This window comes from Eschrichtius robustus, chromosome 13 (assembly GCF_028021215.1).
Source record: "Eschrichtius robustus isolate mEscRob2 chromosome 13, mEscRob2.pri, whole genome shotgun sequence".
Classification (NCBI taxonomy): Eukaryota; Metazoa; Chordata; class Mammalia; order Artiodactyla; family Eschrichtiidae; genus Eschrichtius; species Eschrichtius robustus.
Window position 1 is genome coordinate 21,838,837 of NC_090836.1, and position 27,784 is coordinate 21,866,620.

Consider the following 27,784-nt stretch of genomic DNA (forward strand, 5'->3'; position numbering starts at 1 on the left):
TATACTTGTGTTTAATATGGTTGGCTGTCCAGAACAGTGGTTAAAGGTATAGTTTTCTACGTTTCACCCTGCTCTGCCATTTTGTAGTTGCTCAACCTTGGGCAGGTTCACATAAATCATGCTATGTCTTTGTTCCTTCACCTGCAACACGGGGGCAATAATTGTAACTCTCTTAGGGCTTTGGAAGGATTAACTTTTTAAAATAAATGAAAACCATCTTTCACAATACTTGGCACGTAGTGAGCCCTCAGTATTAGTTATTTATTTTTATGAAGTGGATCTCAAGTTGATAGCATTAGTGGGTATGCCATTCCCTAAGCCTAGTGTCTCTTTTAACCATGCTTCTGTCCATGGTTTCTGTTCTCTCTGTTCTAAGACCATGAGACCACAACTGTGAGAATGAGAGTAACTGCAGAGTTAGTGAAAGGAAATATACTCTATTGTTCAACTTTGTAAATCTTATTTTTAAGCTGTTAAAACAATTTCTATCTTTGAAATATCTAACCCTTAAGCCAGTTATGTGGAAGAAAAAGCATACATCACGTATCCTCTCCACTGAAATATCTATGCTTATTTTTTAGTGAAACAGTTGTAGCTGATGTAAATAAACACTTCCAATCAAGTTACTTTGGAAATGTTTTCCTATTTTCATTAAATATTGTTTATCCCAAAGAGAAATACTTTATGCCTTCAGCATTACTTTTAGAATGATACATATTTATGACATAATATACCACTTTTGGAACTTTTTTGCATTTAAGTTTCTAAAAAAATGATATTTACATAAATTTTCCTCAAGCATTTGTGTAATTTTCTCAAGTACACTCTCTGATGATTTTACATATACATGCTCCTTTCATCTTCTAATCGCAGATTTGTTTATCTCCTCATTCAATCAGAATATTTTAGATGAATACTGAAATAATTATTGGCTTTAAAAAAATCATGTAATCATAGCTGGGTATGGATATAAATGATATATATATTTCATCAGTTTTAAAATATACTCATTCTTTATACCAAATTTCATACAGGTGGATTTTTAAATTACTTTTGATATATAGTTTATATTTATAAATAAAGGCGGCTTAACCCTGCTATCATCTAAAGAAAGCTTACTGTCAGTTTCTAAACATTGGAAATGTAAAGGACATTTCTATTTACTATTGGTGCATAATTTATGCATATATTATCTGTGTACATATATGCCAATATATTACATATAAATATATAGTATTACATATTAAATTAGCAGCAGTATATGTTACTAATGCAATCAAGGTACCACCTTGACATCCTCTAATCATTTTTTTGCATCCTGTCCCTTCTATTACCATCTCTACTGGTCATGATTATTGTACCATCCATACCCATTCAATAATTATGATGGAAGATGCCAAGGAATTCTGTGTTTCTGTGCTCTGCTTTCCTTCTCATGGTATCTCCATCCTCCCCTAGCCTCCATCCCTATCCCAACACACCCACATGGGCCATGCATGCCTATGTGCACGCACACACACACATACAATGATACTTCTTCAAGTCCATGCCTACAATGAAAGCTGCCTTAACCATGTTTAAAAACTTATGTTATTTTCTATTGTATTTGTACATAGGTAAATTATACATATATAATAAAAATATATATTAATTTATATACACATCTATATCTTTAGGTATAACATATAAAAGTATGTAATTATATATATGACCACACACAATTTTGTTTCCTTCTTTTTAGTCAAAGAGTGATTTTCCTTTCAGCTGTTAATATGGTGCACAGAGGAAGTTAAATACTCTTCTCCCAGTGACTCTACAACCTGGGAGCCAAATGATGCCTTTTACAGACATCCCCTTTCTGTATACAGTATTTCTAGGCTATACCTCAGAGCAGGTGAGAGTTGCAAATAGGGGAATGGCACACATTCTTTTGGGTATTTCTTTATATGTGCAGCTGCGGCCTCCATAGGTGTTAGGTTTGGATGTTTTTCTACACTGCATTTAGATTATGTCAAAAGGAGTCAGAGTTAATAAACACAGGCTGTGAGAAAGTTGGTCTTTTTTTTAAAACATAAGTGTAAAGACCCTTGTATTCCAAGTTCCTGGCTCAGTACCTAGCACATAGTGGGCACTCAAAATATATACATTACATGGCTGACTGACTGAATCAATATAGTGCTATCTTGGTTCAAGTAAAAATGAAAAGTGGGGAGGATGAAATTTCTCTTCATTTCCAGGGATGCATCACTATGTATTCTGAAGATAGAGATGAGAACCTGGTGGCCCAGAACGCATGTGCAGTTTCCCAATCATGCTGAAAGAAACTTGACAAGTTTTCCATTAGAGAATCAGAGTCATGATCTGGTTACAGAACCCTAGACATGGGCCAAGATCAAACAAAAAAGTTGAAGAGAGGTCACTTAGTCTAAACATACTCATATTTCTTAATCAATAAACTTGTGAACCAACGAAAACCTTGTTCTCACCATGTGGCCTCAGTCAACCCATGAAGTAAGCTTCAGACTCAGCAGAAAATGTGTGAAAAACAGTGTCATAATGACACTCTGGTGTTACCCATGGTCTACTGATCATAGCACAGGTACCTTGTATTAATGATTGCTTAGGGTAAATGACATACTAAAGTCCAATAAAAAACATCTTCCATGTATAGAGACAACATTCTACACACTCCCTAAATTTAATCCTACTACTGAAAACAAACAGGAGGCCTGGCCACCGCCACCTTTAAAGAAAGTGTCATCAGCAATCTAACCTTCTTCACAGTCTTTCTGGACATAGGTGGCCACTTTAGGAATAGCTCCACAAAGGCTGCTCAGTGTACAATTGACCAGGCTCTTCTTTGGAAAAGAGAAACCCAGCTGACCTTCCTGATCTCCCCTGACTCAGCATTTGCTTAGACTGATGCATTTGCATACATTCCGTGCAGCCTAATTCTTTCTAATTTAGTAATAAAAACATGGCGAGATGAGATACACACCATGTTTCATGCATTTTAATGTCCTAATATTTGTGAACTTGGAATGAAATATAAAATATACCCAATTTGAGCAGCCTAGCAAGCTGCCTGCCTGGCCATCTGTTCATTTCTAGCTTTTCTACTCCTTAGTCATTTCATTTCTGCTTTTAATTGTAACTGCCACTTTTATGCTGATGGCACAAATCCTGAGGCCCTTTTTAATGCCACGCGCCGTCCTGCTCCTGACCCCTGCTCAACTAAAGTGATGGCTTAATCTCAATTGCTTTTACATTTATATTTATCCTCAAGAAGTGTTTTCTGGAATAATAGAGTTCCATTAAAAAAATCTTATTTCTTGTTTCATTTTCCACATTGGCTAACCAGGTCCAGAGTCTGGTCTCCAGGACTGTGTCGTTTTTCTCTCTTGTCTTACTCTCTCTACATTCCATCACAGCTGAAGCTTTCAATCACATTATCCTGTTGCACATTATGATTTTGCTTTCACATTGCCACTTACTCTGCTTAATTAAATAATTTGTTGACACACTCAGATTTCTGTTTACTCTAGCCCAGGCATTCCAGCCAAGATAATTATATCTAGGGTTTCAGGATATGCCTGTGGTAAAATGTTGAAGAAGGGAAAATTTGTCTTTGAACTTTCTCCCAGACAACTTATCAACTCTATTTCCTCTCTTTGTTCTTTCTTTTCCCTCCTCTCAATTTGTCCCCAACATGTGAAGTGATCATCCATTCTGGATATTCTCATCCATTCCTGATTTTAAATATTCTTCCCCATTGTCCTTAAACCTAATTATAAGTTCACTGTCTCTATCTGGTTAAAAATATATTGAAATTAGCAAAACTCCAATCCTACTATTCCCACTAAGATATTAATCAATAAGAAGGCTGCCAGTTCTTGAGCACTTAAGTTAGTTCAACAATGTTGAAAATAAAGTACTTATTGAGTGTCATGTGTGCTCAAGGCCCCATGGCAGGTGCCAGGGGTATGAAAAAGAATAAGACACTAGTCCTTGAATTCCCAAGGCATGGAGTCTAGTAAAGAAAACAGACATAGACATAGAAAATCATAATGTCTTATGATGAGTCCCACAATGATTTTGTATCATACGGACCTTGGGAACACAGGTAATGGGCAACTACTCTGAGCTCCCCACCCTTCATCTATACATTCTATGTTTTCTTTCTGAAATAGGTGTTGTTTTTTCTGGTTTTTGATAAATAGTAATTGCTAACAGTTACTGAGAAAATACAAGATGATAATTAGGGGTTGCTCTAAATATATTATATATATTAACTCATCTAATTCTCATAAATGCTCCCAAAAGTTGACACTTATATCCTCATTTTATAGATGATAAAACCAAGGCACAGAAAGCTTAAATTACCTGGGTAAAGTCACACAGACAATAAGTGTTAGACATCATTTAAATCCAGTCGGTTTGGCTCTAGAACAGCAAGGTCCAAAAGAAGTTTCTGTGATGATCAAAATGTTCTATAATCTGTGCTGTCCAATACAGCAGCCACTAGCCACATGTGGCTATTGAGCATTTGAAATGTGGCTGTTTGCCACTGAGAAAATGAATTTTTAATTTTACTTAATTTTAATAGGCACAGCTCCTGACCTGCTGGTCTGCTCCTGACCACCAGGCTCTACCCCTTTCCAGGGCAAGGTGATGGCGAGATGGAAAAGAGGGACCTGTCTGAACAGAGATATCTAGCGGGACCTTCCATCGGAGATGTTGACAGTTTAATAGGCTGCTCTAGAAAATACTTCAAGACTTGCAAAAATAAATGCTCTCAAGGTGGAATAATTAGTATGGAGTTGAAATTTAAAGGGTGGTGCCTCCTACCAGTAACGTCTCATCAAGGCACTTCCACCTACCAACAGAAGGTACCAGTTAACTTCAGCCTTGCTCCTTCCAACACTCAAGAGAAAGGATGATGGACCTTAAAAGACCTTAAGAGTGGAATTTAAGTGCTACATTTTATTTTAAGCACTATGAGTTCCCAGACAACCAGAGACAAATCCAAAATATAAGTTTAAGGAAGAGAGAGAAGAAAGACTCCTGACATGGGTGTAATAATAATATTGACAACAATAATAATAGCATTTATTGAATATCTTCTGTAAGTCTAGCAGGCAACTTTGATGCATTTTATATCTGTTATCATTTTGTCCTTACAACATGGTAAGGTGGGAACAATTGACTTCATTTTGCAGATGGAAACATAAAGGTGCGGGGTGAAGCTTGTCCAAGGTCGTATGTCATATGTCATATAAATTGTGGAATCATGATTTGAACTCCTACACTGTAAGTCTGGATCCAAAGCCTATGCTTTTTCCTCTGTATAAACTACCTTTCTGCTCAAAACCTCCCCACAAAGCATCTGATATCTGGGTGTCCAATTCTAGCCTCTTGTCTCAGCTTCAATATCTGTCCCCTGGATTACTTACCAAAAACAGTAGAAGAGACTGAAAAAAGTACCTGGGAGGTTCCCCATAATATTGGTTTCCTTGTATAGCTCATCTTATTCAGTACCAACAGATCAATCTTTCTGTTACCAAGTTTCATCCATGTTACTCAAAACTCCTAGAGTGCTTGTAGGATTAGACATAAATGCCACAATTTGTCACAGAAGTAGTCCGATTCCACTGATTAGTAGAGGTCTGTTTAGTAGCATGTGTCAATATAAAATCTCCATTGCTGTCCAGCTGCCTTCCTCACCACACACAGACATGGCCAAACCCTTCATTCATTCTCTTCTTCAGTCTGGAGTTCCCTCATTCCCTCCATCCGTCCAACGTCTAGGCATGTGACGATGTCTAAGCCAAATCCATTCCTCCATAAATCTCTCCTGACGAATCCAGCACCCCATCTCTCCAAGCTTGACCTGCCTCACCAGTTAGCGTCCCTGCCACACATTTTGACACTTAATTGTACAGCATGCTGTTATTGGGTTTCTCCGTGCATGTAAGTCTTGGTTCTCCAATGAGACGACAAGATGCTTAAGGTCAGGAATACACTATAGAGAGTATTTGGTATCCATTTGGTCATCGAAGGATATTACAAAGGAGTATGCAATGATCAGGAGGGTTAGACTCTCTATAGTTTCTAGTTCAGGTCTTACACCATTCAACTGTGATCTTTTCAGGGCAGAGTCTGTTCATTATTTATTTTTATACTTTCCTAAGCATCCTCAGTGTCTCTTCTAGTATCTTCAAATAGTGAATTCTTTAGAAGTGTCTACTGAATAATATTTATAGCAAACTGTGTGCCAGTCACTGCATGAAATCCTGTTAATGGAGCTTATTATGTAAGCCCCACAGAACCGCACAAGGCAGGTGGCGTGGGTGCACGGCATCCTGTTCTGATCTCCCCTGTAGAACTGATGCTCTCATTTCCCTGTGTCCCAGCAGTGCTGGGGGCTTGTGTTACTCTTCGGGAATTGCCCTCTGCTGAAGAGAGCCACATCACACATGGTCATGCTTCCTTCCCTGACTGACTGATGCAAGGTGGGTGACTCTGAAGGGCCACCTTAGCTCCTCGGCTCCTTGTGCCATCAGCTGAGGTGTTTGTTGTGACTGAGCTGTAGGTCAACACCGCCCTCTGTCCAGTCCTGTTTCCTTCACTCTCCCACAGATGTGGATACCGGGGTGTCCACAGTAAACCCCCTGCCTGCAAATCCCCATCTCAGAGTCTATTTCCCCAGGAACGGACCTAAGACAGTAGGTATTACTATTATCATTATTTCCCCATGATTCATACTAGGAAAGAGAGGCTGAGAGAAGTGAAGTAATTTGATTAAACTTAAACAAGTAGTAGAGGAGGAATGCAGGCCAGGGTGGATGGTCCACCTTCTGTGCCCTTCCTGCCATGATGTGCTGCCTCAAGAACAAATGCTGGCATCTTGAGGTATATATCTCCCCGTCAAGATTACTGATGCCTTTGGGCCTTTCCACCAGGGCAGGGCAGCAGGAGTGGACCAAATCTGTGGTGTTTGCTCAGGAGAACCCAAGGGTCTGGGACCTCCAGATATGCTGGGATAATGCAGCACCGGGATTCCTGGCCACCTTTTAACCCTCCTTTGGGATCACTGACATCACACAGGTCTTATCTTTGAACCACTTTTTTAAAATCCACAATTATTAAATGACAGAAAAGAAGATTGAGGTGAGACTAATTAGAGGGGAAAAAATAATTTTCTTTTGAGGATGGTGATCAGCTGTTTTCTGTTTAACATGACTAAACAGAGGCAATGATTGTAAAGGTACTCATGCAGTGTCTAGGGTAAACATGAGAAACACCTTCCTGGCAATGAAGAAAGGTTGTGAGTGATTTCTAAGCATGGTTGTCATTTTGGAATCTCTTCCTCTGAAAGAAAATCATACTAATCACAGAAATCAATAAAAAATTTGGGAGATAGTGTGAAATATTAAGAGGGTACACTCAGGTTCTAGAAACTTGGCATGTATAGAAACTTCCCTACCTCCCTTTAAGATGTAGAACAACTGTGTCTGGAGGACCTTGAAAAGTGTCTGGATTGATTTCTTGGGTGGTTTCAGAAGGTAAGGAATGGACCCTTATCTTCTCGAGATAGTTGCGCCCTGAAGAGCTGACCCCTGTGATTAATTTGGATTGAAAAAAATTAAGGTGTGAAAACAGGCCTCTCTTTTCTATGTCTTTATTTTTCAGTTTTTCCTGAGACTCTCTGTTAGTGTTTATGGGTAGGAGGGAAACATTTAATTTAACCAAAGAGCTATTTAAATCTTATAGTAATAGAGGAAAAAGACAAAAAAGGATGTGACCCTGAAAACTATGAATGATTAAATATAAATTTTGCAGGCTATTTTTCAGAGCTTGTGTGTGTGTGTGTGTGTGTGAGAGAGAGAGAGAGAGAGAGAGAGAGAAACCTTTTTCTTAAAAGTATTTATTCTAGCCTAATAGTTTGATTTGAGATACACTGCAGTACAATTCTGCAGTAGTTGGACAATACCTGACAGACACAGAAGATGGTAAAAGGCTCTCTTGGTTAAGTACCTGATAAGAGGAAAGATTTAGCTAACTCCAAAGTCCACACAGAATGAAATTTACACCCTCCAGTTTGTGTGCCCATTTTAAATTTATATAAATTTCTTTAATATCATGTCTTAATTCACCTTCTTTTTCTAAAAACATTTCAAAACATTAAGATAAATTTTTTTAGATTTCAGCCCACAAATTAATTCCAGTATTTGATATCTCCCACATGGCAAGCAATATACTAAAAGGTAAGGAAACCTTCACTCTAGTTATGGCCTAAAAATATTAGCCCTGGGGAAGCCATTTAACTTCTTTCCATCACTGTGTTCAGATCGCTAAAATAAGACTACCATTGTGGCTCTCAAATGCTTACAGGGCCAAGCAAATAGCATAAATGTACTTGAAGCTGAGATGCTTCATTTGCATATTAACCAAAAGGCACATTCTTCTCTTCCGCAAAGACACTTGCTTTCTTCTTTCTTTTTAAACACAGTACCCCCTCAGATTATATTTTGTTTTCCCATTCCTGACAAAGACAGAAATATTTTCTTTCTTCTTAACTGTACTACAAGAAAATAATAACACAAACACAATGATTAACGTCAACAGACCATTGACTCCAACACTGCCAGCCCATCAGGGAATGCCCCGATGGAGTCACACTGGAGACATCAGCCCCCATCTGCAGAAGCACCTGCTATCCACTGGGGCTGCTGGCTTCTATGCAGGAATGCAGGCCCAGTGCTGCCTAATATTCCAATTTTTCAAGAGAAGCCTAACATTTAGATTTTTATTTGAAAGACACTTGCTTGAAAATTTTGGCAACCAATTCAAAAAATTATAAGGATTCAACTAGGGTCATCACTGTGACGAACAAACAACGAGGCCATCTGTGGCCTGGGGGCTGTCAGTTTGAGACTTTGGGACTAGTTGATTTCTAAGGTTTCCCCCTACTCAAACAGTTCTGTGATTTCCATTGGGAGATCCTGAAGTTTGGATCACAGTGGCATCAATCCAATTAAAATCACAGCTACAGCTGCCAGAAGGAGAGAGTCTCAGTGTACCTGCATCCTGAAAAAAGGAGCTGCCTAAGAGAAGCCATTCATTACATTTAATAAAGTAGCCAGTAACAAGAAGCTAGGAGGGAGTTCATTAAATTCTAAATTAGGAAATGTGTATGTTTAGGTGCTGCTTATAATTCTCTTGAGGCCTATGGAATAATAGGACTTTGATATTTGATGTAATTAATATTAATTACAAGCTGTATAAGTTTTCTGAAATGGAAATATCAGTTTGGTATATTGTCGATCAAACTTTTACATCTTCAGCAGCCACAAAACCCAATGTCAGGGAGAAAATGCAAATCAGGTCCTTGAACGCACTCCCTGGGCCATATTGGGAACTCACTGAACCCGTTACTAGTCCCAGGGGCTCCGGAGACACATGGCTTCCATTGTGATATATGCTACTATTGTGTCAGCTTAAGGGATCTCAAAGTGATTAATGGTATCTAAAAATAGTTCCAGACAGCATGAATTGACATCTTGGCATGCCGCTTATTTGTTGTGTATCCTTGGCCAAGTTACTTAAACTCTCTGCACTCATTTTTTTCATCTGCAAAATAGGGATTATGTGAGGATTAATCAAAACATTATATAGGCTGACATAAGGTAGATATATAGACTCAAGAAATGTTTATTGAAGTGAAAGAATATGAGCAACCAACTGGTTTTGTTTAGCAGATCCCAGAATATCTAGGACAGGGTTTCTCATGAGAATATCCTAACACACTGGGGAGTTGCACCAGTGGTGAGAAAAGACAGGAGTTAGAGTGTGAGCGTAGGAAATTACACGTAGCCCAAAGCTTATCTTATCTCTATAGCAGCCGGACCGTCAAAATCTGAACTAACCCGGGGTGGGGCTTAGACATATGAACATATACTCTAATAATAAAAGACACTGAGAAAAGCCAAAGATGCTTTTCGCATTTTAAGAAACAAACTCCTTTATTACTTGAGCAGCTTGTTGTACTTCAGATCATTATTGAAGTTCAACTAAAAAATGGCCCACTTTATTTTATCACATTATCAGGGCAGAAATTAAAGCAGAATTGATATAGCTAAGGAGGAGCAGGGCTGGAAACTCATGCTATCTAAGTTCAGAGTGTGCCAAGAATTCAATTTAGTTTATGAAAATGTCAGAGACTGTCTCTGTCACAGCCGCCCTGACCTCATGAGACACCACTCTGCATCCACAAGGCCATGAAATTATCCCAGGTGGCCAGTTTCTAGGCCATCACAACCCTTTAAATCGTAGGGAAAACAAAACACAAGAGCATTTATCAAGAGTAGAATTGCAGGTTGGGAGAAAACTTTTGGCTGATGGATGCCTGTGACTTTTTTGGGGGGTAGTAATTTAAAACTTCTGATATTCCAAGTTAGTGCTAATATTTGGCACTTTGGGTAGGTGCCCTCCCAGTACTGATTTTTTATTCTTCTAAGGCTTGCATCTAACCTTTGGCCCATTTTGTAATCTCTCCTACCTAAAAGATGGTGTACAGATTGCCTGAGATATAGACTAACAGCTGTGTTTTTTCTGCCAATTCAAACACTTTGAATATAGGTCTTAGTAGTTGAAGTGCTAGTCTGAAAACTCTGCACTGAAGTTCTGTGAGAATTTATCAATTTGTGTTTAGGGACTTTTCAAATGGAAAAATGAAGCTATTCATGTTTTCACAGGCAGTTCCAAATTCCAAACTGTGTCAAGGGTAAAACGTTTCTGTGCTTGAAAGGTCAAGGCAGACTTACGTAACCCAGAAGAGGACAATGTAATGCTACCCCAGAAACAAATGATGGAGTTTTAAAATGTGCTATTCTATAACTTGATGCAATAGGAAGTGGTTCTTTCTCACCCCTTAGGGGAACTGAATTTGGTTTTCATAATAAACCTGTAAGGCCTAAAGAATTAGAAATTCAAATAGTTTTCATAAATAAAGAAGGTTTTGTTTTATATTTTCCATATTTGGGAAACCAACTCTCTGAGGAGTTTTGCCAGTGGCATGCTCTATGGGTTTTTCCATGTTGCCACTGGTAATTGTGATCTTTGTACTTTTTTCTTTTTTTTAAACAATTGGGACGTCAGAGTCTTTGTCTGAAAAGCCCGGCTACCACATAGGTTTGCAGAATTCCTTAGCTAGATATTTTTCCAGGCCAGGTTCTTCTTACTAGTCCATATTTCACTCACGTTTTAAGCTACGGAATGGGAGAACAGCTACCTAAGATTAAAGGAAAGTACAGAAAAGTGTAGGGTACATTGTAGTTGTTGAGAAATATGTGGAAGGTTTTCTATTTGCAGTAAGGGTTTACATACTTGAGTTTGCATAGAAGTAAGAGTTTCTACAAAGACAGTAAGCTGGCTAAACCAGCAGTAGCAAAGAAACCAAAACCAAGTCCTTGACTGGTTTGGAACTGAGGGACTCAAGAGGTAAATTTTAGATAAGGAATTGAGGAGAGATGAAAAGGGGGTGGTGTGCATCACACACCACTGGCCTAGTGGTTTTTAACTCCAAAGCCCATGGTTTTTCCACAATATTGTCTAGTTGCATTCTGTCTGCAACTATTTCCATTTGGGAACCCAGTAACTGATTTCCAACCATAGGTATATATAATGGAATATTTGCAAGCAATGAGCTTGGTGAGGAATGGTGGTGATTGAAAAAGCAGTATTCATCTTTAAAATAATTTGATAAGACAAATATTCTTGGAGGTTGTGTGCCAAGATTTTTTTTTTTGAAAGCTAATGTTTCTAACAGAAACTCTGATACACACTCTAAACCACCACAGAAAAACTACAGGATGTTGTAAGAAAAAATTTAAGAAGAAAATAATAAAGGACTGGCACTCAAAGTCTCCCAGAAGTTTCTTTCACCCATAGCAGGATAAAACCGTAAAAATTAGTAACCAAATACTTTGTTTTAAGGGTGGGACAAACTATTTTTTTAAAAAGCATATAAAAGCTAATCCAAACCTTTATTCAAGCTGATATTTGCTGTGATTTTCTTGCTTTGTGGTGAGCAGAGGTAGACAAAATGTTCTCCACAGATCCTGAAAATGGAAGATCATGTGATCATTGCATTTCCCGTTAGAAGGGTGTAACACCGTTCTACTACTCCTTGCAAAAACCTAAAATTTGATAAAACAGATTAATAGGTATAAATCTTGGAAAGATAAATGTACTGAACAAACTGACGTTATTAACATAGCGACACCTAAAATGATCATCCCAACTAGCTTTCTTGTTTCTTTGCTAATACAACCACTGAAGCCATCTATGTTTCTTCCTTGCAGTGTTTTAATTACAGACCATATTTTTTTCATCTCGCAGTTCCCCAAAGATCTTTCTCAATTTGGTTTTCTCAGCAAATGAGAAAAGCTAAGAAATCAGTAATGCATAGAATTTTATTATCTGCAAGGATTTAGTGATTTGGAGTGAATAAGTTTAATCAATTTCTATATTGGGAAGTTCAACATAGTTCATGTAAGCCTACAATATCTGAAAAGTTACAAATTTCAGAAGGCCTATATTTTTTATTTTCATCCAATTTTTAATTTCACCATATATTTTTTATTTTCACCCGGATAAGAACTTATTAATCAATTCATACTAAGGAAGTAACATTCATTTATTTCACAGATATTTATTAGACACCTGACGTATGCCAGGCAAAAGCTAGGCACTGGGATCAGATAGTAATATCTAAAAAGAATCTTTGCTCTTGCCAAATCTGTAATGATCCAGCACAGAAGATAGATAAGCAAGAAATAAAGGGTGCTAAATTATAACAATTTTAACATATGCTTATAGGGGAGCACATGTCAGAAACATGTAAGTTAGTTTAGATGGAATAGGGAAAAGCTTATAAGAGGCAGGTCCCACAAATATCTCCCTGGTGAATATTTGTCAGTACTTAAAATCATTATTCATTTATTTGTTTCCAGGCTTATTGTCTGTGTGCTCCCAATAGTATGTAAGTTTCTACCATATTTCCAGAGCCTAAACAAGGTCTGGAACACAATAAATATTTCCTAACTAAATGACTAACTGGTAAGAAATGATGCTGAGGAGGTGGATAAGAGCCTTCTAAGTTATGCTGAGATGTTCAGACTTCATTTCCCAACCAGTGGAAAGCATGCAACGGTTTCCAGCAGGAGAATGGCATGATGTGATGTATAGTACCACTCCAGCTCCATAGAGAAAATGGATTGGGCAGAATAGGAAAAACTAATGACCTTCAGTGAGGGATCTACACCCGAGTATGGGTCAAATTTGATGGTGACCTAAAGTTAATGATGGGGATGGGGATGGAGAGAAGTGGACAGATTCAGGAAATGTTTAAGAAGTAGAACCAACAGGTCTTGGTGATTGGATGGATATGGTGCAGGGAGGGAGGGGATTAATCAAGAGAGATTTCAGGTCTGAACCATTAGATGGGTGGATGATATTAATACTTATTAAGATAGGAAACACTGGAGCAAGAAGGGTTTTCTTGGGTAATGTCAAGGACTCAGTTTTGAGCGTAGGCACTTTGAGGTATCTGCATGATATCCAAGTAAAAATGTCCAATAGATAAATACATGGGGACAAAACTAAGAAGGGTGCCTGGACTGGAGATAGAAGTTGAACTTCTAGCTCGACAGAGAAATCAGTTGCATCCCAAACTTGTGAGGAAGTTATAATCAGAACAGAGCATTTTTTTTCTTTCCATTTTCATGACACTTGGCGTGCCACACTTGCTAAGCATTAGCTGATGATGACAATTTCCTGGTGTCAGACTAGTCTTCAAGTTGAAGTGCCGAACTGCACTGACAGAGCCTGGCCTCGTGCAATTTCCAAATTGCTTGGCAGCTGAAAGAGGTGAAAAACTCATTACCAAGCCATCTGTCCTGAGATTCTGCCCTGATTTCTAGGCCAGGGAAATTTGAGTAATTTCAAGAAAATTCAAATAGCACACATGGATCAGTAAATTCCTTCACCATCAGCTCTATATTCTAGTTTCTTGGGCATTAGCGAAAACCTCAGAAAGTTGAGCAAGGTGGCAGTATTAGCAAGTAGATACCCTAAATGTCGCCTTCATTTCAGTAGAAAACATAATTGAACAGAGAATCAGAGGTCTTTCCATTAAGTATACTACATTTTTGTTACCAATGCTGATTTTTCTCCCCCCTATTTCTATGATCTGTGTTTAGGCCTCTATTAAGGTATTCCTGTACAATAAAATTAAAACACAGTAGGAGCAACGAAATTAATGGAATGGTCAATTTGACTCTCTTGCTTGTTGCAGAGAAACTTTCCTGAATTCAAATCTTTACTCCCTTACTTGCCTTCAGTCCTTTTCTCATCTTTTCTTTCCATTCTTCCTGATTTCTCTCCCTTCTTCCCTCTCTTCCTTTCTTTCCTTGTGTAATGAAAGAAGATGGGATTTTGAATCAGATAGAACTGGGTTTGGATCAGATTTCTACTTAATTTTTATTAAAGGCTCTGAACCTGTTCCCTAAGTTTTAAATTATAATAATGATGATGATTTAAAATATCACAAGGTGGGGGGACGTTCAAGATGGCGGAGGAGTAAGAGGTGGAGATCAACTTCCTCCCCACAAATGCATCAAAAATACATCTATATGTGGAACAACTCCTAGAGAACACCTACTGAACGCTGGCAGAAGACCTCAGACCTCCCAAAAGGCAAGAAAATCCCCACGTACCTGGGTAGGGCAAAAGAAAAAAGAAACAACAGAGACAAAAGAATAGGGATGGGACCCGCACCAGTGGGAGGGAGCTGTGAAGGAGGAAAGGTTTCCACACACTAGGAAGCCCCTTCGCGGGCGGAGACTGCGGGTGGCGGAGGGGGGAAGCTTCGGAGCCACGGAGGAGAGCGCAGCCACAGGGGTGCGGAGGGCAAAGCGGAGAGATTCCCTCACAGAGGCTCGGCGCCGAGCAGCATTCACCAGCCCGAGAGGCTTGTCTGCTCACCCGCCGGGGCGGGCGGGGGCTGGGAGCTGAGGCTCGGGCTTCGGTCGGATCCCAGGGAGAGGACTGGGGTTGGCTGTGTGAACACAGCCTGAAGGGGGCTAGTGCACCACAGCTAGCTGGGAGGGAGTCCGGGAAAAAGTCTGGAACTGCCAAAGAGGCAAGAGACCATTGTTTCGGGGTGCATGAGGAGAGGGGATTCAGAGCACCGCCTAAACGAGCTCCAGAGACGGGTGTGAGCCATGGCTATCAGCGTGGACACCAGAGACGGGCATGAACAACACGAACGCTGCTTCTGCTGCCACCAGGAATTCTGTGTGCAAGCACAGGTCACTACCCACACCCCCCGCCACCCAGGAGCATGTGCAGCGGGCCACTGCCAGGGTCCCGAGATCCAGGCACAACCTCCCCAAGAGAACACTCAGGCTGTTGCAACGTCACACCGGCCTCTGCCACTGCAGGCTCGCCCCGCATTCCAATTGTGACTACCGTATGCCTCCCTCCCCCCGGCCTGAGTGAGTCAAAGCACCCTAATTAGCCGCTGCTTTAACCCCATCCTGTCTGGGCAGGAAACAGATGCCTGAGGGCGACCTACACGCAGAGGTGGGGCCAAAATCAAAGCTGAACCCCAGGAGCTGTGCAAACAAAGAAGAGAAAGGGAAATCTCTCCCAGCAGCCTCAGGAGCAGCAGATTAAATCTCCACAATCAAGTTGATGTACCCTGCATCTCTGCAGTACCTGAATAGACAACAAATAGTCCCAAAATTGAGGCAGTGGACTTTGGGAGCAACTGTAGACTTGGGGTTTGCTGTCTGCAACTGATTTGCTTCTGATTTTTATGTTTATCTTAGTTTAGTTTTTTGTGCTTGTTATCATTGGTGGATTTGTTTATTTGTTTGCTTGCTCTCTTCTTTTTTTAATTACTTTTTTATTTAAATAATTAAAAATTTTTTTTAATTTTATTAAAAAATTTTTTTTTCTTTCTTTTTTTCTCTCTTTTCTTCTGAGCTATGTGCTGACAGGGTCTTGGTGCTCTGGCCTGGTGTCAGGCCTGAGTCTCCAATGTGGGAGAGCCGAGTGCAGGACACTGGACCACCAGAGACCTCCTGGCCCCAGGTAATATCAATTGGCAAGAGCCCTCCCAGAGATCTCCGTCTCAGTGCTAAGACCCAGCTCCACCCAATGGCCAGCAAGCTCCAGTGCTGTACGTCCCATGCCAAACAACTAGCAAGACAGGAACACAACCCCACCCATTAGCAGAGAGGCTGCCTAAAATCATACTAAGTTCACAGACATGCCAAAACACACCACCGGACATGGCCCTGCCCACCAGAAAGACAAGATCCAGCCCCACCCACCACCAAAACACAGGCACAAGTGCCCTCCACCAAGAAGCCTACCAAAGCCACTGAAACAACCTCACCCACTGGGGGAAGACAACAAAAACAACAGGAACTACGAACCTGCAGCCTGCGAAAAAGAGACCCCAAACACAGTAAGTTAAAAAAAATGAGAAGACAGAGAAATATGCAGCAGATGAAAGAGCAAAGTAAAAACCCACCAGACCAAACAAATGAAGAGGAAATAGGCAGTCTACCTGAAAAAGAATTCAGAGTAATGATAGTAAAGATTATCCAAAATCTTGGAACTAGAATGGAGAAAATACAAGAAACGTTTAACAAGGACCTAGAAGAATTAAATAGCAAACAAACAATGATGAACAACACAATAAATGAAATTAAAATTCTCTAGAAGGAATCAATAGCAGAATAACTGATAAGTGGCGTGGAAGATAAAATAGTGGAAATAAATACTGCAGAGCAGAATAAAGAAAAATGAATGAAAAGAATTGAGGACAGTCTCAGAGACCTCTAGGACAATATTAAACACACCAACATTAGAATTATAGGGGTCCCAGAAGAAGAAGAGAAAAAGAAAGGGTCTGAGAAAAGATTTGAAGACATAGTTGAAAACTTCCCTAACATGGAAAAGGAAATAGTCAATCAAGTCCAGGAAGCACAGAGAGTCCCATACAGGATAAATCCAAGGAGAAACATGCCAAGACACATATTAATCAAACTATCAAAAATTAAATACAAAGAAAAAATACTGAAAGCAGCAAGGAAAAACAACAAATAACATAAAAGGGAATCCCCATAAGGTTAACAGCTGATCTTTCAGCAGAAACTCGGCAAGCCAGAAGGGAGTGGCAGGACATATTTAAAGTGATGAAAGGGAAAAACCTACAACTAAGATTTCTCTACCCAGCAAGGATCTCATTCAGATATGATAGGGAAATTAAAACCTTTACAGACAAGCAAAAGTTAAGAGAATTCAGCACCACCAAACCAGCTTTACAGCAAATGCTAAAGGAACTTCTCTAGGCAGGAGACACAAGAGAAGGAAAAGACCTACAATAACAAACACAAAACAATTAAGAAAATGGTAATAGGAACATACATATTGATAATTACCTTAAATGTAAATGGATTTAATGCTCCAACCAAAAGACACAGACTGGCTGAATGGATACAAAAACAAGACCCGTATATATGCTGTCTACAAGAGACCCACTTCAGACCTAGGAACACATACAGACTGAAACTGAGGGGATGGAAAAAGATATGCCATGCAAATGGAAATCGAAAGAAAGCTGGAGTAGCAATTCTCAAATCAGACCAAATAGACTTTAAAATAAAGACTATTACAAGAGACAAAGAAGGACACTACATAATGATCAAGGGATCAATCCATGAAGAAGATATAACAGTTGTAAATATTTAGGCACCCAGCATAGGAGCACCTCAATACATAAGGCAAATGCTAGCAGCCATAAAAGGGGAAATTGACAGTAAAACAGTCATAGCAGGGGAATTTAACACCCCACTTTCACCAATGGACAGATCATCTGAAATGAAAATAAATAAGGAAACACAAGCTTTAAATGACACATTAGACAAGATGGACTTAATTGATATTTATAGGACATTCCATCCAAAAACAACAGAATATGCTTTCTTCTCAAGTGCTCATGGAACATTCTGCAGGATAGATCATATCTTGGGTCACAAATTAAGCCTTGGTAAATTTAAGAAAATTGAAATCGTATCAGGTATCTTTTCCGACCAAAACGCTATGAGACTAGATATCAATTACAGGAAAAAATCCGTAAAAAATACAAACACTTGGAGGCTAAACAATACGCTACTAAATAGCCAAGACATCACTGAAGAAATCAAAAAGGAAATCTAAAAATACCTAGAAACAAATGACAATGAAAACACGATGACCCAAAACCTGTGGGATGCAGCAAAAGCCGTTCTAAGAGGGAAGTTTACAGCAATACAATCCTACCTTAAGAAACAAGAAAAATCTCAAATAAACAACCTAACCTTACACCTAAAGCAATTAGAGAAAGAGGAACAAAAAAACCCCAAAGTTAACAGAAGGAAAGAGATCATAAAGATCAGATCAGAAATAAATGAAAAAGAAATGAAGGAAACAATAGCAAAGATCAATAAAACTAAAACCTGGCTCTTGGAGAAGATATACAAAATTGATAAACCTTTAGCCAGACTCACCAAGAAAAAAAGGGAGAAGACTCAAATCAACAGAATTAGAAATGTAAAAAGGAGAAGTAACAACTGACACTGTAGAAATACAATGGCTCATGAGCGATTACTACAAGCAACTCTATGCCAATAAATTGGACAACCTGGAAGAAATGGACAAATTCTTAGAAAAGCACAACCTGCCGAGACTGAACCAGGAAAAAATAGAAAATATGAACAGACCAGTCACAAGCACTGAAATTGAAACTGTGATTAAAAATCTTCCAGCAAACCAAAGCCCAGGACCAGATGGCTTCACAGGTGAATTCTATCAGACATTTAGAGAAGAGGTGACACCTATCCTTCTCAAACTCTTCCAAAATATAGCAGAGGGAGGAACACTCCCAAATGCATTCTACAAGGCCACCATCACCCTGATACTAGAACCAGACAAAGATGTCACAAAGAAAGAAAACTACAGGCCAATATCACTGATGAATATAGATGCAAAAATCCTCAGCAAAATACTAGCAAACAGAATCCAACAGCACATTAAAAGGATCATACACCATGATCAAGTGGGGTTTATCCCAGGAATGCAAGGATTCTTCAATATACGCAAATCAATCAATGTGATAAACCATATTAACAAACTGAAGGAGAAAAACCATATGGTCATCTGAATAGATGCAGAAAAAGCTTTTGACAAAATTCAACACTCATTTATGATAAAAACTCTCCAGAAAGTAGGCATAGAGGAACTACCTCAACATAATAAAGGCCATATATGACAAACCCACAGCCAACATCGTTCTCAGTGGTGAAAAACTGAAACCATTTCCTCTAAGATCAGGAACAAGACAAGGTTGTCCACTCTCACCACTATTATTCAACAGAGTTTTGGAAGTTTTAGCCACAGCAATCACAGAAAAAAAAGGAATCCAAATCGGAAAAGAAGAAGTAAAGCTGTCACTGTTTGCAGATGACATGATACTGTACATAGAGAATCCTAAAGATACTACCAGAAAACTACCAGAGCTAATCAATGAATTTGGTAAAGTAGCAGGATACAAAATTAATGCACAGAAATCTCTTGCATTCCTATACACTAATGATGAAAAATCTGAAAGAGAAATTAAGGAAACACTCCCATTTACCATTGCAACAATAAGAAGAAAATACCTAGGGATAAACCTACCTAAGGAGACCAAAGGCCTGTATGCAGAAAACTATAAGACACTGATGAAAGTAGTTAAGGACAATACAAACAGATGGAGAGATATACCATGTTCTTGGATTGGCAGAATCAACACTGTGAAAATGACTATACTACCCATAGCAACCTACAGATTCAATGCAATCCCTACCAAACTACCAATGGCATTTTTCACAGAACTAGAACAAAAAATTTCACAATTTGTATGGAAACACAAAAGACCCCAAATCGGCAAAGCAATCTTGAGAAAGAAAAACGGAGCTGGAGGAATCAGGGTCCCTGACGTCAGACTATGGTTGAAAGCTACAGTAATCGAGGCAGTATGTTTCTGGCACAAAAACAGAAATATAGATCAATGGAACAAGATAGAAAGCCCAGAGATAAACCCACATATATATGGTCACCTTATTTTTGATAAAGGAGGCAAGAATATACAATGGAGAAAAGACAGCCTCTTCAACAAGTGGTGCTGGGACAAATGGACAGCTACATGTAAAAGAATGAAATTAGAACACTTCCTAACACCACACACAAAAATAAACTCAAAATGGATTAAAGACCCGAATGTAAGACCAGACACTCTAAAACTCTTAGAGGAAAACATAGGCAGAACCCTCTATGACATAAATCACAGCAAGATCCTTTTTGACCCACCTGCTAGAGAAATGGAAATAAAAACAAAAATAAACAAATGGGACCTAATGAAACTTAAAAGCTTTTGCACAGCAAAGGAAACCATAAACAAGGCAAAAAGACAACCCTCAGAATGGGAGAAAATATTTGCAAACGAAGCAACAGACAAAGGATTAATCTCCAAAATATACAAGCAGGTCATGCAGCTCAATATCAAAAGAACAAACAACCCAATCCAAAAATGGGCAGAAGACCTAAATAGACATTTCTCCAAAGAATATATACAGATTGGCAACAAACACATGAAAGGATGCTCAACATCACTAATCATTAGAGTAATGCAAATCAAAACTACAATGAGGTATCACCTCACACCAGTCAGATGGCCATCATCAAAAAATCTACAAACAATAAGTGCTGGAGAGGGTGTGGAGAAAAGGGAACCCTGTTGCACTGTTGGTGGGAATGTAAATTGATACAGCCACTATGGAGAACAGTATGGAAGTTCCTTAAAATATTAAAAATAGAACTACCATATGACCCAGCAATCCCACTACTGGGCATATACCCTGAGAAAACCATAATTCAAAAAGAGTCATGTACCAAAATGTTCATTGCAGCACTGTTTACAATAGCCAGGACATGGAAGCAACGTAAATGCCCATTGACAGACGAATGGATAAAGAAGATGTGGCACGTATATACAATGGAATATCACTCAGCCATAAAAAGAAATGGAATTGAACTATTTGTAGTGAGGTGGATGGACCTAGAGTCTGTCATACAGAGTGAAGTAATTCGGAAAGAGAAAAACTAATACCGTATACTAACACATATATATGGAATCTAAAAAAAAAAAAAGAAATGGTTCTGATGAACCTAAGGGCAGGACAGGAATAAAGACGCAGACCTAGAGAATGGACTTGAGGACACAGGGAGGGGGAAGGGTAAGCTGGGATGAAGTGAGAGAGTAGCATTGACATATATACAGTACCAAATGTAAAATAGATAGCTAGTGGGAAGCAGCTGCATAGCACAGGGAGATTAGATCGGTGCTTAGTGACCACCTAGAGGGGTGGGATAGGGAGGGTGGGAGGGAGACACAAGAAGGAGGGGATATGGGGATATATGTATATATATAGCAGATTCACTTTGTTATACAGCAGAAACTAACACAACATTGTAAAGCAGTTATGCTCCAATAAAGATGTTAAAATAAATAAATAAATAAATAAAATATCACAAGGTTACTATGAAGCTTAGATGAGAAAATATATATAAAATTCACTGCATAAAGATGGCTTACAGTAGATGTTCCATAAACATAGTTTATATTCTGTTTCCATTTCCGTTTTCCTCCATAAGGAAGGCTATTGGACGTTACCGTAATAAAACTTGTTAATCATGGTTACGTTTGATTCAATGAGTGATGGAAGAGAAAACTGGAGGGTAACAGGTTCTGAAATGAATGAAAAATAATGATTTATAGACGGTAATTGATAAAGCTACTCTTTCAAGAAGAATGAGAGGGTAATGGGATGTAGAACAAAGGAACAATAGTATGAAGGAGAATCGGGGTCAAGGAAAAATGTTTGTGGGTGGTGGTGGTTGTTTTTTTAGGATGGAGGTTTGAGTGTGCCTATAACAAGGAAAGAAAGGGACTTACGAGGAGGAATATAAAAATGAGAAAGAGTAATAATATAGAAAATACCTTCCGGAAATAGAATATAAGAGCAGCATTGATCAAAGTTACAGTAGTTATAAAAACAAATTGCCAAATGAACACAAACCCCTTACGGGCAGTTCAAGCCGGGCCTTCGGAGACCTGGGCTCACTTGAATCTAGCATTTCAATAGAGTTACTCTTAGCCAGCGGTACCAAGGACTCCAGTGATCAGGGCTGAGGAGTATTGTAGGAGCCTCCTACCTGCAGCTGCCTCTCCCTAATGCCTGAAATGGCAATTACTCATTAATATGTCAAGTGATTAACAGCTATGTAGCCTATTAAGATCCTATCTGTGGGAAGTACAGACTTCAGTTTGAAAGCTCCATCATTTATTATGTGTATAAGCTTGGGAAAGTTTTTAGATTTCTCTGAGCCTTAGATTCTTTTTTTTTCTGGCCGTGCCACGCGGCTTGTAGGATCTTAGCTCCCCGACCAGGGATTGATCCCTGGTGCTCAGCAGTGAAAGTGCGGAGTTCTAACAACTGGACTGCCAGGGAATTCCCGAGCCTCAGTTTCTCGAACTCTAAGAATAACGGTTCCTATGTAACAGAATTGAAGATAATGTACACTAAGTAATTAATAGTGATTAGCATACAGGAAATAATTTTCCTTGTGGGGTGTTAGAGTACTGTAATTTGCCTATTTGCTTACTTTTGAATAATTTTTTCTTTTCTTTTCATAAAAGTTTGACCCCATCTAATATAACATGCTTACAGAGATTTGAGCTGAAATCACTATTACTGATGTTATCCTAGAGTGGTCAAATGAAGAGACTATCCCAGGATTCTGAATGTGGCTTGAGCCAATAGAACTGCGACATTCCCCCAAAGAAGCCTAGGCCTTTTGTGACACAGACATGTGTGACTCAAAAACTATCCATGGTATCCAGCTTCAAGAAGAGAAAAGAAGAAACATTTTCATTTAAATTTTCAAATGCTGAGGACATTATCTTCAGGAACCTTCCCTAAGACTTTGGCATCTATTTACCTATTTTCTTCAGGTTTAAATCAATATGATCCTTTGCCAATGTGATGGCAATTATGATACCAACAAAAGCACAAAATACAGAAATTCTGAGGTAAAAAGAATTCTCATTCTCCTATTTCATGTATGAATATTATTATTGTAATTATCATTATTTAAGAAGTATTGTATTTAGCCAGTAGTTTTGAGTAGACCAATCCATTAAGAATACATTTTTAATGTAACACTCTTAGAATGTCTAAGACTTAATTTATAAATGTCCCAGTTTTTGTATTGCCATTCTTTAATCCTGAGTTCATATTCTACCAGAAAAGGCAGAATCTAACATGTAATCCCTATCTGTAGGTAATTAAATTGAATAGTGAAGACTATTTGGAATGGCTTAAAGTAATAGGGCAAAGGGAGGGGTTAGCAAAGTCCAAATAGAATGAATCTTTGTTTCAGTAGAGAAAGGCTTCTCAAACTTTCACGTGCCTATAAGTCAGCCGGAGATCTTTTTAAAATGCAGATTCTGATTCAGTAGACCTAAGGGTGGGGACTGAGGTTTTGCATCTCAAACAACTTCCAGGATCAAGGATGCTACTGACCCCCACCACACTCAAGCAGTGAGGAAGAATCTAGAGTTCAGAAATGAGTAGGGAGGGAGCCTGCCATGTGCCCTCTGACTCAGCATCACAGAAGACATCTGAAAACTCAACCACCAGCCACCTGCCGTTTGGAGTCCCTCATCTTCTAACACAACAGCTCTCTGACATTTTGATGCTAAAAACTGACTTATCCACAAGCAGAGGCATAAACTCTGGAAACATTTCTTTATCTAGAAACCTGATGGACATTGATCAAGTAACTAGAGAAGAACCATAACAAGGTGACATCATCTGTTGAGGTGAAAGAGCAAAAACAAGACCAGATACCTAACCAACTGCCTTTATCAGAACTACGCCATTCCATACACCTGAAAGCAATACAGTGTTATGTGTCATTTACATCTCAATAATAAATAATTGGGCCATTCCATCACATACGCCAATGGTGATTCCCAAGATAGATCCTTTGGGATCTAAATGATTAACAAATCCTTCTATCGAAAGTTTTTTCTGATGGGCCAATCAGTGTGAAATAGTTCCTCTCCACTTTCTCTAGTATAAAACAAATTCAGATTCACATTTGATTTCAACAGATTTTAATTCAATAATAAGGAATTATTTTAGAAGGAAGCACATGAGAAAAATACTTGAATATATGAAAACCTTAAAGAGGTGGTATGCCCTAATTACTTGCAGAATTATTTGCTTTGCTGAACACAACACAAGAATTATAGTGGAAATCAATGCTCTGGTTTACCTCTTTTTAAGAGTGTCTATTTTTATTAGAATATTTCCTTTTCTAAAAGCAGTCACCGTCTTTAAGCCATGAAGACAGGCTAGCTGTACCCAAGCGCTTTCAATTGTGGTCAGAGGGAGCACACATCCTCTAATGACCTCAGGAAAGATTATCAAAGGTGTACTGTGAATGAAGATGTTTACTCAGCAGTGAGCTAGCACACATATTTAGGCGTTTTATTTTTAACAGCCAAAAAGAATGTCAGAAGCCTCATTTCCTGGTCGAATGATGAGCATCCTGCCCTAAGCATGGATGAGCACACAGCACATCATCTCAAATGTAGCATGAGTGACGGCTGTAAGTATGACAGCTGACACCTTCACTAAACCATTATTCTTGGAAACGAGGCAATCTATACACTCAGAGAGGAAGACTTTGCTAGCTGGGTGTTTACATCTATATTTGCCACCTGGGGAGAATAATAGCCTTATTTCAGAACAAGTTGTATAAGTAGAGATACATCTTAAATTTTACAATGGAGTGGCCAATGCTTTTGTTTCTTTCAGTCATTTGTTTTCTGAGTATCTTAATGTAAGATGACTCTTGAAAGGCTTTTGCAAATTATCTTCTTAAACTGTACCCATCCTCTGGCCTAAAGAGTTGATGCAGTTGCTTCAGAAATGGAAGTCTTGATTTATATTTCACAGGTGCTGTATTTTTGAAGGCGCTGCAGCACAGTGGGACCTACATCCACTTGTCTTCGTTCCCCTGATAAGTAGCAAAGCATCCTGGCGGAGAGGCAGGCTCAGGCTCTCACTGAGAAGCCAGAGTTCAGGTTCCCTGTGAGAGCCATTCACCCTGTCACCAACACGATGCCTTACTTAAACTTCCCAGACAAAAATAGATATTCACCTGAGCTGGAAAAGCAGGGGGATGGAGAAGTATAGAGCTACAAGTTTAAATATTTCAGCTCTGTCTGTGAAAATGACTCCCTGTCTGTAGGTAACCTTGGCCAGGTTAATTCACTTAAGCTGCAAAGAGTTGATCCACCTTTCCTGTCAATCAAATGAACAACTACTTTTTAAAATAATGATGAACACAAAGACAATGCAGCAAATTAACTTGAAGCGGATATGACATCAGGTTGCACCACCACTGATGATATTCGGATAGGGAACAAAATACTGGATTAAAAGCACGTTTGCCTTTTTTAAAAACAAGTGGTCAATTTTGAAACATATAGCCAGTTTTAATTAATAATGCTTTATTATATCAATTAGCTTTTTCTAGGATGTAGCTATTAAATTAAACCCCACAGTTGGACAATTACCTTTTCTTCATTACTCTCCAATTGTTTCATAGGGATTGCTATCTTCCCTAGATTATAAACTATATTATAAACTCCTCAAGGGCAGCAATATGTCTTTTTTGTTCACGATTTAGGGTTAATCACAAGATCTCTGTGCTACCCATGAGCTCAACATGAATAGAGACATGGGGAAGGATTCTACTCCACCCTCCAAGTGCAATAAGGGAATAAAATGTGCTCTTGTGCCACCATCTCCCTAATTACTCTATTCCTTGTTGCTTATTGTGGCACAGCTGGATTAAACTAGAAGTTTAATGGGGATTTGGGGACAATGGAGAAGGTGAGGACATTTTGTACCCTTGTCTCACCTTATGGGTGTCAGCCCCGGTGCTTCGGCACCAACTCATTTGTCCTACTGCTCCTAGCTCTGAGATCTGACTGCAGTAAGTTTTACCTTCCCTGGAGTTTAAATTTCTACTCCTTTGTTTGAATAAAATTGAAGTATCTCTGCACAGTGATTCTTGGTACAGCCATCTATTCTGTAATTATAATACCACTAATAATTACTATTTACTGAGCATGTATTAAATAATTAGTTCTTTAAGTAGATTATCTAATTAAATCTACTCAAAAACGCTGTGTGGCAGCTATTATTAGTCCCAAGATAGAGATAAGGAAATCGAAGCCCAGAGATCTTATCTAACCTCATACATCTGCTAAGTGAAGGAGGAAGTATTTGAAACTGGGTCCGTCTGACTACAAAATAAGGCATCTCTATGTCTGTCAGATTGTACGGCTACTGAATAAACTCTGCACAGTGAGGTAGGGAAATCAATGGAGCAGTCATTTGTTCCAGGGACAGCTAAAATACCACTATAAAAAATTTTGCCCATATATACAGGGAGAAAAAAGGCTCATAGCAACACTCCATGTAATAACCAAAAAAAAAAAAAGAAAAGAAAAGAAAAGAAAAAGAAAAAGGATAAAAGAGAAGCAACCCAAAGATCAACCATAAACAAATAAGTAGATTATGGTATAGCCATGGGATAGAATATTATATAACAGTGAAAATAGTGAAATACAACTACATGTAACAATGTGAATGAATCTCAGAGATTAAAGATTAAACAAAAAAGCTATTGCAGAAAAATACATGGCATGAGATTCCACTTATAAAGCTCTTTGACATGCAAGACTAAACAATACAACAAGGGAATAGGAACACAAAATTCAGGTCAGGACAGGGATGGGCTGTTAAGACAGAAGTGGAAAGATGAGATCTTAGAAGGACTCTCATAAGATAGCAACGTTAAAGTGTTCTTCTTAAACTTGGTAGTGGGGGTCCAGGGAACACTGCATAGTTATACTTTAATTTTTTTTTTGTTTTTTTTAAATTATAGCAAAATATATATAATACAAAATTGACTATTTTAACAATGTTTAAAATGTACAGTTCAGTGGCATTAAGCATATTCACAATGTTATGGAATCATTATCACTAGATAACATGAATTATTCTTTTTGTCTAGTAACATTAGATTAAAAGAGTGTGTAGCAATAGCTGGTGATACTTATATAACCTTCATATCTTTGGTAAATTCTAAACAACTCATGATTATAAGAAAATGTCTCTCATTTTGTAGTGAGAAATCTGGCTTTTGTTGCTGAGAAAAGTACATTGAGTTAGTCTGGGGGTAATTAATATAATACGTGGAGAAAGGTTAAGATGTTTGATCTGAAATAAATAAAAAGCAGCAACGTATTTTCAATGGGATCTGAAGGTTCAAGGATACCTTGAGTTTAACGAGTTCTATCTACTACATGTTGGGTTGATTGTAAAGCAAATTTTAAGTCAGATAGTTTTTATTATTGCATTAATTAAATTCCATCTCTCTTTCTAATTATTATATAGCCCAGTAGTTTTAAAAAAAAGTATGACAGCTGCATCGGTACACTTTCCAAATACACAGCATAGTTAGAAATGGCAAGTAACTGTTT

At 38.6% G+C, this 27,784-nt stretch overlaps 1 protein-coding gene across 1 annotated transcript in view; it reads right to left on the reverse strand.

Annotated features, from left to right (window-relative positions):
• Nucleotides 1-27,784, reverse strand: part of LMNTD1 (lamin tail domain containing 1) — a 445,486-nt gene that overhangs the window by 280,636 nt on the left and 137,066 nt on the right. Inside the window, exon 6 of the mRNA XM_068560487.1 lies at nt 12,046-12,122. The gene's annotated coding sequence lies outside the window, so the exon portion shown is untranslated. The remainder of the gene's footprint in view (nt 1-12,045; nt 12,123-27,784) is intronic.